Raw genomic sequence first — 7508 nt, 5'->3', positions numbered from 1 at the left:
ATCTGCAGAAGAAAATTTCAAGGTAGCAGAGGCTGGTTCACGTGGTATAAGGAAAGAAGCTGTCTCTATAACATAAAAGTACAAGCTGAAGCAGCAAGTGCTAACGTAGAAGTTTGCAGCAAGTTATCCAGAAGATCTGGCTAAAATAATTCATGAAGTCGGCTACACTAAATGACAGATTTTCAATGTAAACAAAAGTCTGACTAGGACTTTTATAGCCAGAGAGGATAAGTCAATGCCTGGCTTTAAAACTTCAAAGGGCAGGCTGACTCTCTTGTTAGGGGTTAATAATGCAGCTGGTGACTTTAAATTGAAGTCAACACTAATTTACCATTGTGAAAATCCATTAAGAAATATACTAAATATACACTGCTTGTGGTCTATAAATGGAACATCAAAGCCTGCATGACAGCTTGGGATTACAGCATGGTTTAGTGAATTTTTTTTTTAATATCTTTATTGGAGTATAATTGCTTTACAATGGTGTGTTAGTCTCTGCTTTATAACAAAGTGAATCAGTTGTACATAATACATATGTTCCCATATCTCTTCCATCTTGTGTCTCCCTCCCTCCCACCCTCCCTATCCCACCCCTCTAGGTGGTCACAAAGCACCGAGCTGATCTCCCTGTGCTATGCGGCTACTTCCCACTAGCTATCTATTTTACGTTTGGTAGTGTATATATGTCCATGGCACTCTCTCACTGTCACAGCTTACCCTTGCCCCTCCCCATATCCTCAAATCCATTCTCTAGTAGGTCTGAGTCTTTATTCCCATCTTACCCTTAGGTTCTTCATGACCTTTTTTTTTTTTTCTTAGATTCCACATATATGTGTTAGCATACGGTTTTTGTTTTTCTCTTTCTGACTTACTTCATTCTGTATGACAAACTCTAGCTCAATCCACCTCACTACAAATAACTCAATTTCGTTTCTTTTTATGGGTGAGTAATATCCCACTGTATATATGTGCCACATATTCTTTATCCATTCATCTGTTGATGGACACCTAGGTTGCTTCCATGTCCTGGCTATTGTAAACAGAGCTGCAATGAACATTTTGGTACATGACACTTTTTTTTTTTTTTAATAGTGAAAACTTTTATATTTAGAATTAGTCAGCTGGACTCAGTTTAGATGATCCCAATTTTGTTGGCAACATCCAAAGCGCCATAGTCAGGAGCCAGTCGAACATATGCCTTCTTCTCTCCATCAGGCCTGATCAGGGTGTTGACCTTGGCCACGTCAATGTCACAGAGCTTCTTCACAGCCTGTTTAATCTGGTGCTTGTTGGCCTTGACATCCACAATGAACACCAGTGTGTTGTTGTCTTCTATTTTCTTCATGGCTGACTCGGTGGTGAGGGGGAACTTGATGATGGCATAGTGGTCAAGCTTGTTTCTCCTAGGGGCACTCTTCTGAGGATATTTGGGCTGCCTCCTGAGCCGCAGTGTTTTGGGCCGTTGGAAGGTGGGTGACTTCCGGATCTTCTTTTTTTTGTGGCTGTGTACGCCTTTCAACACTGCTTTCTTGGCCTTCAAAGCCTTTGCTTTGGCTTCGGCTTTGGGAGGGGCAGGGACTTCCTTATTGGCTTTTGGCGCCATCTTCGTGAAAAGGGTTTCCATGACACTTTTTGAATTATGGTTTTCTCAGGGTATATGCCCAGTAGTGGGATTGCTGGGTCGCATGGTAGTTCTATTTTTAAGGAACCTCCATACTGTTCTCCATAGCAACTGTATCAATTTACATTCCCACCAAAGGTGCAAGAGTGTTCCATTTTCTCCACACCCTCTCCAGCATTTATTGTTTCTAGATTTTTTGATGATGGCCATTCTGACTGATGTGAGATGATATCTCATTGTAGTTTTGATTTGCATTTCTCTAATGATTAATGATGTTGAGCATTTTTTCATGTGTTTGTTGGCAGTCTGTATATCTTCTTTGGAGAAATGTCTATTTAGGTCTTCTGCCCATTTTTGGATTGGGTTGTTTTTTTGATATTGAGCTGCATGAACTGCTTGTAAATTTTGGAGATTAATCCTTTGTCAGTTGCTTCATTTGCAAATATTTTCTCCCATTCTGAGGGTTGTCTTTTGGTATTATTTATGGTTTCCTTTGCTGTACAAAAGCTTTGAAGTTTCACTAGGTCCCATTTGTTTATTTTTGTTTTTATTTCCATTTCTCTAGGAGGTGGGTCAAAAAAGGATCTTGCTGTGATTTATGTCATAGAGTGTTCTGCCTATGTTTTCCTCTAAGAGTTTGATAGTTACTGGCCTTACATTTACGTGTTTAATTAATTTTGAGTTTATTTTTGGGTATGGTGTTAGGGAGTGTTCTAATTTCATATTTTTACATGTACCTGTCCAGTTTTCCCAGCACCACTTATTGAAGAGGCTGTCTTTTCTCCACTGTATATTCTTGCCTCCTTTATCAAAGATAAGGTGACCATATGTGCGTGGGTTTATCTCTGGGCTTTCTATCCTGTTCCATTGATCTATATTTCTGTTTTCGTGCCAGTACCATACTGTCTTGATTACTGTAGCTTTCTAGTATAGTCTGAAGTGAGGCAGCCTGATTCCTCCAGCTGCATTTTTTGTTCTCAAGATTGCTTTGGCTATTTGGGATCTTTTGTGTTTCCACACAAATTGTGAAACTTTTTGTTCTAGTTCTGTGGAAAATACCAGTGGTAGTTTGACAGGGATTGCATTTTATCTGTAGATTGCTTTGGGTAGTAGTCATTTTCACAATGTTGATTCTTCCAATCCAAGAACATGGTATATCTCTCCATCTAGTTGTATCATCTTTAATTTCTTTCATCAGTGTCTTATAATTTTCTGCATACAGACCTGTCTCCTTAGGTGGGTTCATTCCTAGGTATTTTATTGTTTTTGTTGCAATGGTAAATGGGAATGTGTTCTTAATTTCACTTTTAGATTTTTCATCACTAGTGTATTAGAATGCCAGAGATTTCTGTGCATTAATTTTGCATCCTGCTACTTTACCAAATTCATTGATTAGCTCTAGTAGTTTTCTGGTAGCATCTTTAGGATTCTCTAAGTAGAGTATCATGTCATCTGCAAACAGTGACAGCTTTACTTCTTCTTTTCCGATTTGGATTCCTTTTATTTCTTTTTCTTCTCTGATTGCTTTGGCTAAAACTTCCAAAACTATTTTGAATAAGACTGGTGAGAGCCTGAGGGGAAGATGGTGGAAGAGTAAGGTGCGGAGATCACCTTTCTCCCCACAGATACACCAGAAATACATCTACACGTGGAACAACTACTACAGAACACCTACTGAATGCTGGCAGAAGACCTCAAACCTCCCAAAAGGCAAGAAACTCCCCACATACCTGGGTACGGCAAAAGAAAAAAGAAAAAACAGAGACAAAAGAATAGGGACGGGACCTGCACCAGTGGGAGGGAGCTGTGAAGGAGGAAAGGTTTCCACACAATAGGAAGCCCCTTAGCGGACGAAGACTGTGGGTGGCGGAGGGGGAAGCTTCGGAGCCGTGGAGGAGAGCACAGCCACAGGGGTGCACAGGGCAAAGCAGGGAGATTCCCGCACAGAGGATCGGTGCCAACTGGCACTCACCAGCCCAAGAGGCTTGTTTGCTCACCCGCCGGGGCGGGCGGGACTGCAAGCTGAGGTTCAGGCTTTGGTCAGAGTGCAGGGAGAGGACTGGGGTTCACGGCGTGAACACAGCCTGAAGGGGTTAGTGCACCACGGCTAGCCGAGAGGGAGTCCGGAAAAAGGTCTGGAGCTGTCGAAGAGGCAAGAGACCGTTTCTTCCCTCTTTGTTTCCTGGTGCGCGAGGAGAGGGGATTAAGAGCGCTGCTTAAAGGAGCTCCAGAGATGGGCGTGAGCCGTGGCTAATAGCACGGACCCCAGAGATGGGCAGGATATGCTAAGGCTGCTGCTGCCGCCGCCAGGAAGCTTGTGTGCAAGCACAGGTCATTATCCACAGCTCCTTTCCGGGGAACCTGTGCACCCAGCCACTGCCAGGTTCCCGGGCTCCAGGGACAACTTCCCTGGGAGAACGCACACAGGCTGAGCCTCAGCCTGGTGCAACGTCATGTCGGCCTCTGCCGCCGCAGGCTCGCCCTGCACTACGTGCCCCTCCCTCCCCTTGGCCTGATTGAGCCAGAGCCCCCGAATCAGTGGCTCCTTTAACCCCACCCTGTCTGAGTGAAAAACAGACGCCCGCCGGCGACCTACACGCAGAGGCGGGACCAAATCCTAAGCTGAGCCCCTGGTAGCTGTGAGAACAAAGAAGAGAAAGGGAAAACTCTCACAGCAACTTCAGAAGCAACAGATTAATCAACTTGATGTACCCTGCATCTGTAGAATACATGAATAGACAATGAATCATTCCAAATGGAGGAGGTGGACTTTGAGGTCAAGATTTATGATTTTTTCCCCTTTTCCTCTTTTTGTGAGTGTGTATGTGTACGCTTCTGTGTGAGATTTGTCTGTATAGCTTTGCTTCCACCATTTGTCCTAGGGTTCTATCTGTCCTTTTTTTAAAAAAAAATTTTTTTTCTTAATAATTATTTTTTAATTTAATAACTTTATATTTTACTCTATATTATTTTACTTTATATTCTTTTCTTCCTTCCCTCCTTCCTTCCTTCCTTCCTCCCATCCCTCCCTCCTTCCTTTCCTTTTCTTCCTTCCTTCCATCCTTCCTTTCTTTCTGTTTATTTCTTTCTTTCTTCCTACTTCTACTAATTCTTTCTCTCTACTTTTTCTCCCTTTTATTCTCAGCCGTGTGGAAGAAAGGCTCTTGGTGCTGCAGCCAGGAGTCAGTGCTGTGCCTCCGAGGTGGGAAAGCCAAGTTCAGGACACTGGTCAACAAGAGACCTCCCAGCTCCACATAATATCAAATGGCGAAAATCTCCCAGAGATCTCCATCTCAACACGAACACCCAACTTCACTCAACGATCAGCAAGCTACAGTGATGGACACCCTATGCCAAACAACTAGCAACACAGGAACACAACCCCACCCATTAGCATAGAGGCTGCCTAAAATCATAATAAGTCCAGACACCCCAAACGCACCACCAGACGTGGACCTGCCCACCAGAGAGACAAGATCCAGCTTCATCCACCAGAACACAGGCACTAGTCCCCTCCACCAGGGAGCCTACACAACCCACTGAACCAACCTTAGCCACTGGGGACAGACACCAAAAACAACAGGAACTAAGAACGTCCAGGCTCCGGACATGCAGGCTCAGCAGCCATGGCCCAGAGGCCCAGCTGCTCTGTGGCATGTGGGATCTTCCGGGACCGGGGCACGAACCCGTGTCCCCTGCATCAGCAGGTGGACCCTCAACCACTGGGCCACCAGGGAAGCCCTGTCCTCAGTTATTTTCATTCTTTTTTCTTTATTTTGCTCTGCAGTAGTTATTTCAACTATTTTATCTTCCAGGTCACTTATCCGTTCTCCCTCAGTTATTCTGCTATTGATCCCTTCTAGAGTATTTTTAATTTCATTTATTGTGCTGTTCATCATTGCTCATGTCCTCTTTAGTTCTTCTAGGTCCTTGTTAAATGTTTCTTGCATTTTCTCTATTCTATTTCCAAGATTTTGAATCATCTTTACTATCATTATTCTGAATTCTTTTTCACGTAGACTGCCTATTTCCTCCTCTTCATGTGTTAGGTCTGGTGGGTTTTTACCTTGCTCCTTCATCTGCTGTGTGTTTTTCTGTCTTTTCATTTTGCTTATCTTACTGTGTTTGGGTTCTCCTTTTCGCAGGCTGCAGGTTCGTAGTTCCCTTTGTTTTTGGTGTTGGTCCCCAGTGGCTAAGGTTGGTTCAGTGGGTTGTGTAGGTTTCCTAGTGGAGGGGACTAGTGCCTGTGTTTTTGTGGATGAGCCTGGATCCTGTCTTTCTGGTGGGCAGGTCCACATCTGGTGGTGTGTTTCGAGGTGTCTGTGGCCTTATATGATTTTAGGCAGCCTCTCTACTAATGGATGGGGCTGTGTTCCTGTGTTGCTAGTTGTTTGGTACAGAGTGTCCAGCACTGTAGCTTGCTTGTCATTGAGTGAAGCTGGGTGTTCGTGTTGAGATGGAGATCTCTGAGAGATTTTCGCCATTTGATATTACATGGAGCTGGGCGATTTCTTGTTGATCAGTGTCCTGAAGTTGACTCTCCCACCTCAGAGGCACAGCACTGACTCCTGGCTGGAGCACCAACAGACTGTCCTCCACACAGCTCAGAATAAAAGGGAGAAAAAATAGATAGAAAGAAAGAAAGCAAGAGGATAAAATAAAGTAAGATAAAATAAAATAAAATAATTAAAATAATAAAAATAATTATTAAGAAAAAAATTTTTAAAAGTACAAAAAAGAACAAAAACAAAAAACAGATGGACAGAACCCTAGGACATATGGTGAAAGCAAAGCTACAGAGACACAAAATCTCACACAGAAGCATACACATACACACTCACAAAAAGAGGAAAAGGAGAAAAAATAATCTATCTTGCTCCCAAAGTCCACCTCCTCAATTTGGGATGATTCGTTGTCTATTCAGGTATTACACAGATGCAGGGTAAATCAAGTTGATTGTGGAGCTTTAATCCGCTGCTTCTGAGGCTGCTGGGAGAAATTTCCCTTTCTCTTCTTTGTTCGCACAGCTCCCGAGGTTCAGGTTTGGATTTGGCCCCGCCTCTGCATGTAGGTCGCCTGAGGGTATCTGTTCTTTGCTCAGACAGGACGGGGTTAAAGGAGACGCTGATTCGGGGGCTCTGGCTCACTCAGGCCAGGCAGAGGAAGGGGCACGGAGTGCTGGGCGAGCCTGCGACAGCAGAGGCTGGTGTGACATTGCACCAACCTGAGGCGTGCCGTGCGTTCTCCCGGGGAAGTTGTCCCTGGATCCCGGGACGCTGGCAGTGGCGGGCTGCACAGGCTCCCGGGAGGGGAGGTGGGGATAGTGACCTGTGCTTGCACACAGGCCTCTTGGTGGCAGCAAAAGCAGCCTTAGCATCTCATGCCCGTCTCTGGGGTCCACAGTGATAGCCGTGGCTCACGCCCGTCTCTGGAGCTCATTTAAGCGGAGCTCTTAATCCCCTCTCCTCGCGCACCAGGAAACAAAGAGGGAAGAAAATGTCTCTTGTCTCTTCGGCAGCTCCAGACTTTTCCCGGACTCCTTCCCGGCTAGTCGTGGAGCACTAACCCCTTCAGGCTGTGTTCACGCCGCCAACCCCAGTCCTCTCCCCCTGGGATCTAAGCTCCGAAGCCCGAGCCTCAGTTCCCAGTCCCTCCCCACCCCAGCGGGGTAGCAGACAAGCCTCTCGGGCTGGTGAGTGCGGGTCAGCACCGATCCTCTGTGCGGGAATCTCTCCGCTTGCCCTCCGCACCCCTGTTGCTGTGCTCTCCTCCGCGGCTCCGAAGCTTTCCCCCTCAGCCGCCCGCAGTCTCTGCCCACGAAGGGGCTTCTAGTGTGTGGAAACCTTTCCTCCTTCACAGCTCCCTCCCACTGGTGCAGGTCCCGTCC

At 45.5% G+C, this 7508-nt stretch overlaps 1 pseudogene across 1 annotated transcript; it reads right to left on the bottom strand.

Annotated features, from left to right (window-relative positions):
• Nucleotides 1-1106: 1106 nt before the first annotated feature.
• LOC103080371 (60S ribosomal protein L23a pseudogene) lies at nt 1107-1615 on the bottom strand (annotated as a pseudogene). The gene has a single exon (XR_014368607.1). The product of XR_014368607.1 is annotated as a 60S ribosomal protein L23a pseudogene (transcript).
• Between the last annotated feature and the right edge of the window lie 5893 nt (nt 1616-7508).

Source organism: Lipotes vexillifer, unplaced genomic scaffold (genome assembly GCF_000442215.2).
Source record: "Lipotes vexillifer unplaced genomic scaffold, Lipotes_vexillifer_v1.1 scaffold737, whole genome shotgun sequence".
In the NCBI taxonomy this organism is placed as follows: domain Eukaryota; kingdom Metazoa; phylum Chordata; class Mammalia; order Artiodactyla; family Lipotidae; genus Lipotes; species Lipotes vexillifer.
Note: the sequence above shows the minus strand (reverse complement) of the source record. Positions and strands in the feature narration are given on the sequence as shown.